Raw genomic sequence first — 12,475 nt, forward strand, 5'->3', positions numbered from 1 at the left:
GAGGCCAGCCTGGTCTACAGAGTGAGTTCCAGGACAGCCAGGGCTACACAGAGAAACCCTGTCTCGAAAAACAAAAACAAAAAAAGAGCAACCAGTCCTCTTAACCACTGAACCATCTCTCCAGGCCAATTAAAGAGATTCTTTTTTCTTTCTGCCTTCCTCCTTTTCTGTCTTCCTTCCCTCCCTCCCTCCCTCCCTCCCTCCCTCCCTCCCTTCCTCCTTCCTTCCTTTCTTCCTTCCTTCCTAACTTTATTTTATTCTATGGATATGGATGTTTTGCCTACATGTTTGTATGTGTACCATGTGTGTGCCTAGTGTGAGTGGAGGTCAGAAGAGGGTGGCACATCTCCTAAAACTAGAATTCCAGATGCTGTGCGTCACCACGTAAGTGCCAAGAACTAAACCCAGTTCTGAATCCAGGAACAGCATCTCCCAGTGCCTCAAAGACATACTTTCAAAGGATGTGCTAGAGGCCCGAAAGGTCTTCACACTCTGGCTTATTGGGTTCCTGACCCAATTCATATTCCATTCCCTGAGTGTGAGAAGGAACCAGTGCTAGAAAGCTTGTACATCCTGAAGCAGGTGATCTCTGTTAAGGCAGCAGCTTGGGGAAGAAAGGAAAGGAAGGGAAAATGAACTCTGTCCACAGAAGGATAGTTACAGTGTTGTCGGAGAGCAGACCCTGAAATGTCTTTCTAGTGTAGACAAGACCTAGACTTTGGCGTCCGAGTACCTGGTCTCCGTGACTGCTGCTTCTGTGCGTCAGTGAGGAAGGAAAGGAGATGTCTTCATTGTCAAGTTTAAGAGACTATAATTTTCCAAGTGAGGGGGTAGGGGTGGGCCAGCCTTCCCTCCCAGGACCATTTGCTAGGCCCCGCAGTCAGTACTGTGGCCAGTGGGCTGTGTTCGTTATGCAGGCATTCTGATGGACTTCTACTTCCCGGGTTGGATACTGATATTGTTGGACAGTTCTAGAAGTTAGAGAAGGGGAGTGAGACACTCATATGTGTGTGTACTTATATGTAGTGTCATGGAAGTATGGGGATACACTGGGACACAAAATGGGTACTGGGGAAGACTTCTGAGCTTCCTTTTCTGCTTACTGTAGCACCTTGTGATGCCCCTGCAGCTTGCAAAGCATCCCCTGGACCCGTGTTCAAGGGAGTTCAGACACAAAGCCCTTTGCTCTATTGCTGGTGGGTAGGACACTGAAGCAGCCTGCGTTTCTCACCAGTATCTGCTTGCAGGAGTCAGCTGGTACAAATACCTAGGAGGGAGGGTGGTCAAAAAGGAAGTGACACATTTGGGCCTGACAGTCTGGGAGACAGAGAGGAAAGAGGCACAGCCAAGAGAAAGGACCCCGGGGCTGTGCTTTCTCGTGGGGCAATTTTCTGTGTCACAAAGCCAGAGCTTGCTTCCTGATGAAGCCACCCCCTGGATGCCTTCCAGGCACGGCCAGCTGACAGCAGCAGCTTGTGAGAAGATGGTGTGGAGAGTCAGGAGCCCCTGTAGATGCCCATTCTCAAGTCAGAGGGCCTGTTTCTATGTCTTGATGGTTCCGTGGTATACTTTCCCAGGAAAGTCTTAAAAAGTGTAAGCCCTCTTTCATACATACACACACACACACACACACTAGCAGCTCAAGCACATAAGTGGGCACATGCACAGTCAGATGCGGAGCCAGCAAGCACCTGGATAGACAGAGTATTAGCCCTTTCAGAAGGTCTGCTCCCACACCAGTCACTCAGCATAACTTTGTTTTGCTTTCTTCTTTTGTTATTTTAATTAACTATTGCTCTTCATTTGTGTGTGCATGTACACATCCAAGGAGAACTTTGTGGAATTGGCTCTTTCCTTCTACCCTGTATGTGAGTTCCAGGGATTGAACTCATGCCACCAGGCTTGTTGCACCACTTGTCTTGGCTTCTAAGAGCACAGAGAGGTTTATTTAGCTTTTTTTTTGTGTGTGTGTGTGTGTGTGTGTGTGTCATGGTAAATATACATTCCTTTGGTCTTCCTTGGTCCTCCGCTCAGTTGGTGTGCATTGCTCCTTGGATTCTCTGTGTGGTTTTAAAGCTTATAGTGGCTGTACCCTTCTAGACCTTCTAGAGAGACATTCAGGGTTGAAGACACTCGAAGTCCTGGTGTGGCAAGCCCCGCCTTGATGTTTTCTGACAGACAAGAGTCCAGTGAATTATCTTTTCTCCTGAGCATCCTCACTGGCTCTGTTCTTGGTCAGGAACCACCCCTTGATGAGAGGAACGCTCACCCAGTCATGTGAGAATTCTTCTTCAGGTCCTAGAACTTTAACGGACTTGATCACAGCAACATAAACTTTCCTTCAGGGCTTGAGATTTGTCTTTTGTTCTCTGTAAATGTTTAACTATGTCTTTGCCCTCTTATTGCTAACTGAGGTTGTGCTGAGAACCATAGCTGTGTCTTTCCTCTGCATGTCTCTTCCCCTCTTAGAGACTAAATGGACTCCAGGCCTGAGAGTCAGCTGCTGGACTCCCCTGGTTGCTACCCTGGGCCTCAAATTCTGCAACCAAATAATAACCATTTATAACTCATAGCTCTCCCCTCCCTCCCTCCCTCCCTCCCTCCCTCCCCCCTCCCTCCTTCCCCCCTCCCTCTCTCTGTGTGTGTGTGTGTGTCTTGAAATGAGATTGCATATGTGGGAAATGTCTAAATATTGAATCATAGCCATCTTGGGTAGGTACTCTTCATAAGGTATGCAGGATGCTGGATCGGGCCTCTGATTGGGAAGACAGGTGACTGCCTACCTGGCGTCTGCTGTTCTCTTCCTGGAGTGTATCACACTTACTGTCTGTGCCCCCCCCCCCCCAATATTCTAGGAACTTCACTGGGAAATGCTTCTAGCAGGATGAATGACAGATGCTCTGCGAAGTGCCACTAGCGCTCTTAGGTGGTTAGGGAAGGTCAGGCCCCAGCCTTTGTGGTTTCTAGGATAATGTGAAAACACTGGATTGAGGAGACCAGCTTAGTAGCTGGACCAGTCTAGAAGAGCCCAGGAATGGCTGAATAAATAAGAGTATGAGCCTCTAGGCCCTGTCCTGGAGAAGTAGCTCAGGCAGTAGGGCAGATCTTGGAGTCAGGCCAGCCTTTTGTGGTTGCTTTTAAAAAGAAACAAAACAAAGACTGACTTCCGACCAGCTGACCCCTAAGCCTCTAAGCCTAGTAGCTCCCTGCTGGGACCTTTCAGACCTGCAGGGGAGCTTGGCTGGGTGCCAGGCCTGGCCTTCTGTCAGCCAAAGCAAGCCAGTGACTGACGCTCTCTCTCCCTCATCCATACAGTTGGCTCAGGCAGGCCCCATTCTGCTCCCAGCCAACTCTTAGGCTCTCCTGCCTGGAGGGTTAGCGAGGGTTATATATATATATATATATATATTTTTTTTTTTTAAAGCACATTCCTCTGTGGACAGGTCAGGGTCAGATATAAGGAAGGACTGCTGATTGCTACTGTAGTCTGTGATTGTGACAAAGTGGTTTTCTTCTCCCTTGTCTCAGGTCTGATTTTCTTAACTCGACCACGGTAAGAAGATGCCCTCCATCAGCGGGCTGTGCTTGCAGATGTCGTGGGGCCTCTCTGGAGACTTCCCGAACCCTGTGGATTTACAGTAAGATGCAGTTTCCTGGGGAGTAATTCTGGTGGATACAAATTCCGGAGTACTACACCTGGCTTGCCTGGAGATGTTACAAGTAGTTGGTCGGATTCTACAGCCTGGATGCCCACTGAGAACAAGGACTGAAACTGAGAGGACTGTATCTCTACCCTTGACTCAGTGGGAATATTTGCTGTCATCTCTCGGGTTACCTGGAGCTCCCTCTAAAATGTAAGCCCCCAAGACCCATCTCCTTTCAACGCAGTGTTTCTGGTATGTTTCTGTGCTTTATACCAAGCTGTCTGTTGATGTGGCTGCTAGGAGGAGATCTGCTGTCTTCCATGTCTGTCTATGTGTCTGGTATGATGCTGGGAGCCTGTGGGAGAAAGACAAAAAGTAGAAGTTGTTCTGAGTTAATGTTTCTTTCTTTTTTGTTTCTTAAAGATTTATTTATTTATTTATTTATTTATTTATTTATTTATTTATTTATTATATGGATGTACACTGTAGCTGTCTTCAGACAGCTCCAGAAGAGGGCGTCAGATCTCGTTACAGATGGTTGTGAGCTACCATGTGGTTGCTGGGATTTGAACTCAGGACCTTCGGAAGAGTAGTCAGGGTGCTCTTACCCACTGAGCTATCTCACCAGCCCCTCTAAGTTAAAATGATAATAAAAAGAGAATCCCCTCTGGAGCTACCCTTGCCTATGTAGATGGGTACTTACTGATTAAAGGGTCTTATTTCTGTCTAGACTCTAAATACCTCGAAGGCCAAGGCCTGAGGGGGATGACTGTGTCTCTGAGACTTGGTGTATACCTGGCACTGGTCTCTCACCCTACAAGAATGATAAATGAAGATGTGATGGTTAATTCATTAAGACACTGGCAGTTCCATAGGGAAGATAGACACAATAAAATCCTTTCCTGGCTCTATGCCAAGAGCGGAGAACACCACGGGACCAGATGGTTGGTACCATGTGTGTCTGCAGGTGGCTGTTCTGAGTTTCAATCTCTACTACCCTATGTGACTCAGGACCAGTGACAATCCGGTTCCCTTCCCTTCTCTCTTTAGCATGACTGAAGTTAGTATTCTCTTCTGTCACAGGGTTGGTGTTGAGACTCACAACAGGCACTATGTGCTGAATATGTGCCGATGCTTTGCACAGGGTCAGGACCATGCCAGAGCAGGGCAGCTTCTGGGGAGGGTGAGTGTGGGTTCGTTTAGAAACTTCTGTTTCTAAGCCAAGCTGGGTAAGCAGTGGCTCGGCTTGGACAGTAGGTTAAGGGTCATAGCTCCTGCAGCCCATGGGAAGGCTTAGCATCAAGTCTGCAATGGCTAGTCAGAGGGAGAGAGTAATGGATTTGACAACTGAGGCCTTTTTCGTTCTACATCAGACTGACGGGGAATCTTGACTCCTTAGGGGTTACAAGGTTGGTAGAATCCAGGGATATTAACTGTAGTGCCAGGCTACCCAAAGGAGAGTGATAGCTCCAGTAGGAGGTAGCACAATGCTCAGGTCACAACGCTCAGGTCACCATTTGGCTGCCAAAGTGGATCTTGACACAGGGTCTGCTTGGGATGGGCTTCTTGGTCTTGTGTTCCCATGATGAATTTCTAGGCAGGCCTAAAAGGTCCACGCACACAGAGTCCTCTGTTTATGATATGCTGTTATTCACAGGTCCTAGATGTACACCGACTTTATGCTGGAGAAACCTGAGAACCTCACTGTCTTGCTTAAAGGTTGGACAGGTAGTACATTGCTGCAGCAGAGTTCGTCTGGTGGGAGGGTGACCCACTGTGGTTTCCTTGCAGCCCCACTGAACATAGATGTGAGCATGGTCCTTTGGAACAACTGCATAATTCAGTCCGGCACTCCTTTGGGAGGGTTGTGTGTCTCCACTCTAGAGTTGAGAGTGAGGCTTGTGACTTCATTAGGTATATGCCTAGGAGAAGGTCAAGCTGGAAGCTAGGGTCAGCTGAAGGAGGAAGTTTTTCTCCTGGGGCTGGAGGTGTATGTGATGGGACTTTCTCCTCTAGTTGGCTTCTTGTGCCCTTAAAACCTTCAGTCCTCCTTTCTCCACCTGAGAAAAACAGACTTTAGGGATTTCCACAGGGCTTGAGCATCTCGGCTGAGACTGGGGCTGGAGTTGAGTCAGGCTGGGCAAACGGTATATGTTCTCAACCTATAGATAGGGACACCCCCACACCCCATGCTGAATATCAGCTATCCTGCGTATCAGATATTTATATTATGATTCATAACAGTAGCAAAATTACAATAGCAATGAAAAATTTTATGATGGTGGGGGGAATAGTTTTGCGAGGAAGTGTATTAAAGGGTCTCAGTACTGGGAAGGTTGAGAACCACTGATTTGGGGAGAATTTGTGCTTTTGGTAAGTGGGGACTTACTGGATAGGGTATTTGGAGCTATGCTTACAGACCTGCCTGAATTGGAGTGGTGACTGGAGTCATTTCAGGGAGGGGTTACTGAGGCTTTTAGCCCCACTATGTCTTCCTAGCCCCCCCCCCCCCATTCTTCCTCTGTGACAGCTATTCTTCATTTATCGCATAGCTCACAGCTCCTTTTCTCTGCTTTGATTGGTCACTCTCTAGAATAACCCTTCTGTGGTGGTTCTCCTGCCCTTACAAGAGGGTGATGGTGGGCTCAGGCTCCCCCAAAAAATAACACAGAACCATAACTGAGAAATAAGACAGTTGCTGAATGGGCATGGAGCTAGCAGATATCACCATTTATTAGGCCAGTGCAGGCGGTATGGCAAACACTGAACCACATATGTGTCAAAACAGGACCATGGGGTAGACATTGTAGGATATGGGTTATGAAGCAAAGTAGGTTTCCTCAGGAAACACGACGCTGCCAGCCTCCACAGCCATGGGCCATGCTGCCTGGAGTTGAGAGATGTGACTCCTGCTCCCTTCTTGTCCCCCAGAGTGACTATAATATAGAATAGATCACCTTTCTTCTTTTGGTCTGTTTCCTCATTAGTAGGTAACTAAGAGATTTTTCTTCTAGGCTGAGGTGTTTGGGACTGAAAGAGTCTTTGTGACACAAAGTACAAGCCAGGCTGATACCTGGCTATAGCTTCTAGGGCCTGCAGTCTCTAGAACTGGGCCCAAAGAACCAGGGTCTCTCCAGGCGGATAATTGGCACTGTTGGTACTCATGCTTTAGATGCTGACTGTTCTACTGCTCTGGTGCTGTTTGTCCTGGCACTGGTGATGCTGGTGGCATTGGTTGTGGTGGTATTGGTACTGATGACTTCTAAGGCAGCTCTGCCATTCCCTCTTGTGGTTACAAGAGTAGGCAGTATTTCTGTTTATGGTTCATGCCCTCAATTGTTCCTCAGCTACCTGCCATGTGTCCTGTCGATTGCTGTTTTCCATACTGGTTCTCCTTAGTGGGCTTCTGTGCTAATGGAAGGAAGCACTGTGCTAGTGGAGGGCTGTCCCTCAAGATTCTTCATCCCTAGCGATAGCTGAGAGTCCTGGACCTGTTCCAATGCAGAGGTGCTGGGAACCCTAGTGGGTCTGCACTGTTTGGCATGAAAAGAGTCTGGGCTTCTTTTTTTTCTAGTGTTCTTGGTGCTCTGCATGGGACTGTCTATGAACTGGGTTAAGTCCCCTGGACCACCTCATCTGCTGGGGTGGGGGTGGTCCTCTGCTTCACATTTGAAGATTCTGAGGTTCAAAGAGATCTACATAGTCATTAAGAGCATCCTGGTTCTTCATGTAGGTCCCAGAAACTATGTTTACATTTGGACTTGGCAAGCCTGTTTTAGAGAAAAAATGATTGTTTTGTATGCAACTTTAACAAATTTGTAAAGATATTGCTACTGGCTTATGAGACCTTTGATGTCTCACATATCATCGCTAAGAGTACAAATATCTAACTTAATGGAAGATAATCTCCATTTCCAGAATACATGGTGGCCTTGAAGGGGCCTTCACATGGAGTATAGGTCCTTATTTACAGATATTATATTGTGACTGTAGAAAGCTCATGATACCACAGGAGCAAAACTTCGGAGCCTGTGACATGGGTTAGCTATGGCTCCTGCTTTACATCTGGCAATACTGTGGCGACTGTGCTTCCCTCTGAATCTGGAAGATTCCTTATGGGATGGCGGCTTAGCTTGATCTGCAGCTACACACACACACACACACACACACACACACACATGCGCGCGCGCACACGCGTGCGCATATTCTATAACCTATTGAGAGCATCTTATTTATGTATGCTTTTATGCTTATTATGCATAAACCACACTTGTTTTATGTGTGTGGGGTTCTACCTGCATGTATATCTGTGTAGCATGTTCATGTATGTCTACACAGCATGTACACGCATATCTGTACAGCACATGCATGCAGTGCTTGCAGTCCTCCATATACTCTGGAATTGCAGTTATAGGCAGTGGTTATCTCTCATGTGAGTGTTGGAATTGAGTTAGGTGAGTGCTGGGAATTGAATCAGGGTCTTCTGCAAGAGCAACTGGTGCCCTTAACCACTATGCCATCCTTCCAGCTCCCGAGAGTAACTTATAATCATGTGAGGAATGCTGCCACTGCAGGCACTGTGTGGGTCCTGTCCACTCTGTTGTGCATTTTGAATACCAAGTGTGCTCTAGTCAGCCCCTCCATTACCCTAGGTTGACTCATGGCATAGTAAATATTCCCACTGTGCAGTTGGCTGGTGACTTCATATCTTTCTCGTTCATTTCTTTTCAATGATTGGAGGCTGTTATCTCCCACACAACGGTACAGTGAGAATGAAATAAAACACACAATTGAGCGTTTGAGTCAGCGGGTTGTTTGGGGACATATAACATCTACTCAGGGAATATTAGTTATTTTTAAGTAAATTGTTGAAGTAGAATTGGAAGATCAAAACATGCAGACACAGAGAAATAAGAAAATGCTGAAGATGTGTCATGACTCACGGAAATTTAATGTTCAGTCTAGCGTTGGGTTTCCTAGTTACCACAGCATGCTGAGTGGGTTATATTTGTGTCTAAATTAAGGTTTGGCAAACTTCTCCTCCCCAGGGCTAGAAAGTAAATATTTTCAGCTTTGGGAGCCCTGCAGTTCTCTACTGCTCATCTGCCCAATGAGACTGCTGGGAAGCTGCCATTGGTGGTATGTAAATGAGTGGGTGTAGCTGTGTGCCAATAAAACTTTATTTACAAGACCTGGCCAAGGGCCCATAAGTTGTCGTTTGTCCTTGCTTTAAATGAGGAAACCTGTTTATCTTTGGAAGAAATGTCTCCTGGATCATAAACACTAGATAGAGTTTGTCATGAGATATAATATTTGTATGAAGCTGTGGAAACAGCAGATGGGTAGCGCATTCATTGGGCTTCACAGGAAACATAAAAGAAGGCCTTCACACGGTCAGTTCATGCCTACTGTATCTTAAGCTGTGATATTGACAGAGAGTACATGTACTTTGGCTGGGATAGGGGACTGGCAAGGGAGAGACTGTAGTGATAATTCAGCAAGGGCACGTTAGAGTGTTTGTTCTTAAGTATAGTGTTGAGTCCTGGATTACATCCAGGGCTCAGTGCTCCTTTGGAACAAAATTAACCCTGTTTGGAAGCCTTCTGTTTCATAGCTGGTTGCTCTCCCTCTGCTTTCTTAAGCTCTTTGAGCTCTGCTTTGTCCATCTGCAAAGCTGAGCTGCACCAGGGCCGGGTCAGCTAGTGTTTGCTTTTTAGTTCCTTCCCACACGAGATCCAGGGGGAGGATGAACTTCTCCAGCACTGGCCTGCATGGTGAGGATCATACCGCTGTTGTGGTTGGGTCTGTCGCTACACAGTGTAATTCTAAATTCTGTATCCCTATGTCTAGTTGCCTCTAGACACATATGTCAGCTTTTGTTGTGCAAACCTTGCTCCCTAATTTAAAGCTATTGGTTAATAAACATGCCTACAGCCTGGAGCTGGGCAGAAGAGAGGTCAGGGAGAGGGCTTTGGTTCTAGGGCTTGGGGATTGAGGCAGAGATGATAGAGATGACAGAGAGAGAGAGGAAGAGAGAGAGAGAGGATGCCATGGGGTAGGTGGATCATGAGCGCCTGACCAGTTGGTATAGGAGCAGTCCAGGCAGAACAGGGCAAGTGATATCTTGGGGTTACTGACAGGAAAGTAGACCAACTAGCATAGAGGGTTGATATCTTCCCAGGTCTTATGCTTTAAGGCTTACTATCAATACAAATATTTTGTGTCTTTTTCTTTGGAAACCAAGTCACCTAAGGCGGGGTAGAAACTGCCAAATAATATTTACCACAACACAGTCCCCCTCTTCCTGTGAATATTTAGCCTGTGGAATTCCAGAGCTGACAAAGGCAACAGATTCTAAGCAGTCATCTGTGTAACCTCCCACCCTTTGGCCAAGTCCTGAGTGAGTTTGGATGACGGTAAGGCTTATAGTCACTGCACCAAAGATCTTGCCTGATATGGAGTGGGACTAGGCAGTGGCCACTGGAAACCTGGGTCAAAATGGATGAGTTTGGGCCTCTTCTCCCTGGTACTTGGCTCTCTGGAGTGAAACAAGGCTCTGGACTATTTGGCAACACTTGATGACTTAATCAAATAAACAGCCAGTCACAAACTCGAAGACTCCTTTTTACCATTGGTCACCAGAAACTCTTTGTTATATGTTTTAGGATCCATGAAGAGACGTAGAATAGTAAAAATAATTCTCTGGATGGCGTATTAGAAAACCTAGGACCAACTGATAATGGTGGGGCACACTTTTAAACCCCACACTTGGGAGGCAGAGGTGGATAGTTCTCTGTGAATTCAAGGCCAGTCTGATCTACAGGATTAATTCCAGGACATCCTAGGCAGTCATACAGAGAAACCTCATCTTGAAAACAAACAGAAAGAAAACCTGGGGCCAACTAAGCAAAAGAGCTTTCTGGCTCTGTGACCTCCAATATGGATCGGTTGACCTCTCTGGGCCTTTCTTTTCTCCCTCCTGGAGCTGGCTATTGTAAAACTAGATGCACTGAAGTGGGAAACCCAACCAGGGCTTAACTCTCCTCCTCAAGCCCCATGCAGAGCAAACCCCTAATCCAATTCCACAGCCAGGCAGATCAATTTTGTGACCTTTGGGTTCTGAGTTCAAGTCAGCTCAGGCATTTCTTAGGACTTTTGGGGGGGGGGGGACTCTGACTTGGGGTGGCTGCCCAGGTGTGATACTTGGGCAGATGCCAAGAGGATAAATGAGTCCTACTAGTAAAAGTGTTGGAGATCCAGAGTGAGTGAGTGATAGCAGAACGGAGTGCTTAGGGAGGAGCCCTGAGTGGTGGAAGAAGAAGGTGGCTTGGGAAATTCCTTACATGCCACACAGCAGCCCTTGTTGACTGCCATAGAATTGGAACCATACAGTGATTTCCAGGACCCTGGAGCCTTCCTGTCACTTTTTTTTTTTTTTTTTTCTTTTTTTCCTGTAACACTGGGAATTCTCCAAGCTATCTCGGCCCCTTCATCTTCTAGTGACTTCCAGAAAATCTATCCTCATTCAGGAATCTGCTGTGGAATTTGGAGGCTGTTTCTCTTGGTAATGTGAGTTATCTAGACAGTGGAAGTCACAAAGGGCCATGGAACAGAGGCCCTTTCCCACCCATAGGATTAACGCTCACTGGGGATGCTGCTTGCTTGTCTTGGACCAATGCCTTTTGAAGAAATAAATGAAACAGAACCTAAGGCTGTGAGAAGCTGTGCTGCTCACGTTCAATAGAAGCTCTACTCTTGGACTTGGGTCCAGGAGGTCAAGCCCTGTCCTTCTATTTCAGATCTCTGTAGTGGCCTCTCTGCGCACTATATTTCAGCAGTTCTTACGCAGGTGGCACAGTGCAGATGGTTCCTGCAAAACCTGTTACTCAGCATTAGGACTTTGCTGTGGTGTTCATTCCAGGCTATATTTTTGGGGTGAGGATGGGGGAGGGGATCACTTCTAGAATCCTGCAACAAGTGTCTATGTATACAGTAGAATGTGTCCCCAGGAGTCTGGCATGCAGAGGACACGTTTTCGGTCTTCCTAGGTGTGGCCATGTGGCTTTCCAGGTAGGGTCATCAGCTGAGTTTCTTCTCTCTGAGATCAGGGAACTTCTTGGGTGGGCAGGAATGGGTGGAACATATCTGTGTACCTGTGACCATCAGCAGGGTCTGCTACCTGATCCTGGTCAGGATATGACTACATGGGCTACACTCTGGAAGAAGACTAGGTAAATACCCAGAGACACTCCAGAGCCAGTGCATGAAAAGAGCATCGTGTCAGAGTGAGCATGCAGAAGGAGCGGAGCACCGAGTCCTTCTGTAAGAACAGGAGGAGACAGCAGATACAGTGATGAGGGAGCGCAGTGCAGCCATGTGTTGAAAGGCCACTTGAGGTGTCATCTTCTCTGATGTCATCAATCCAGGCATGAAGGTCCAAGGCACCATTGCAGATCTGATGAGCAGGGGACAGTGGGCTTGTTGAGAAGGGCAGTGCAGATCTGTTGAGCAGGGTGCCTCATTGGGCAGAGGGGTGAGGTTTCCATCACTACATGAGAAGCTGGGAATGAGGACTTGAGGAAATTCCATAGCTTGGCTCAGGACCATTGGAGAAAAGATGACTGAGGACCCCCCCCCCCCAACCCCCCAGCAGGACATCTAGGGTAGGAGCATCCTCACAGATGCTTGTGGAAAGTCAGGATTGGAAATTGCTGGCAGGAAGTTCAACCCTGTGGAAAGTCTAAGAGGGACAAGAGGAAAGGAGAGTCAGATGTGGAAAGCTGGAGAGGCTATTTGTGTGTGTGTGTGTGTGTGTGTGTGTGTGTGTGTGT

The 12,475-nt window shown here is 47.2% G+C and overlaps 1 long non-coding RNA gene across 4 annotated transcripts in view; it reads left to right on the top strand.

The window, feature by feature from the left end:
- The window catches only part of LOC110310163, a 212,578-nt gene that overhangs the window by 66,602 nt on the left and 133,501 nt on the right, over positions 1–12,475 (top strand). For 3 of the 4 annotated variants that reach the window (XR_003834958.1, XR_003834956.1, XR_002379818.2), the window contains one exon: positions 3,529–3,896. This is a non-coding gene — a long non-coding RNA (uncharacterized LOC110310163). The remainder of the gene's footprint in view (positions 1–3,528; positions 3,897–12,475) is intronic. The other variant, XR_003834957.1, reaches the window with a different exon arrangement.

The sequence above is a fragment of the Mus caroli genome, chromosome 15 (assembly GCF_900094665.2).
Source record: "Mus caroli chromosome 15, CAROLI_EIJ_v1.1, whole genome shotgun sequence".
Taxonomy (NCBI): domain Eukaryota; kingdom Metazoa; phylum Chordata; class Mammalia; order Rodentia; family Muridae; genus Mus; species Mus caroli.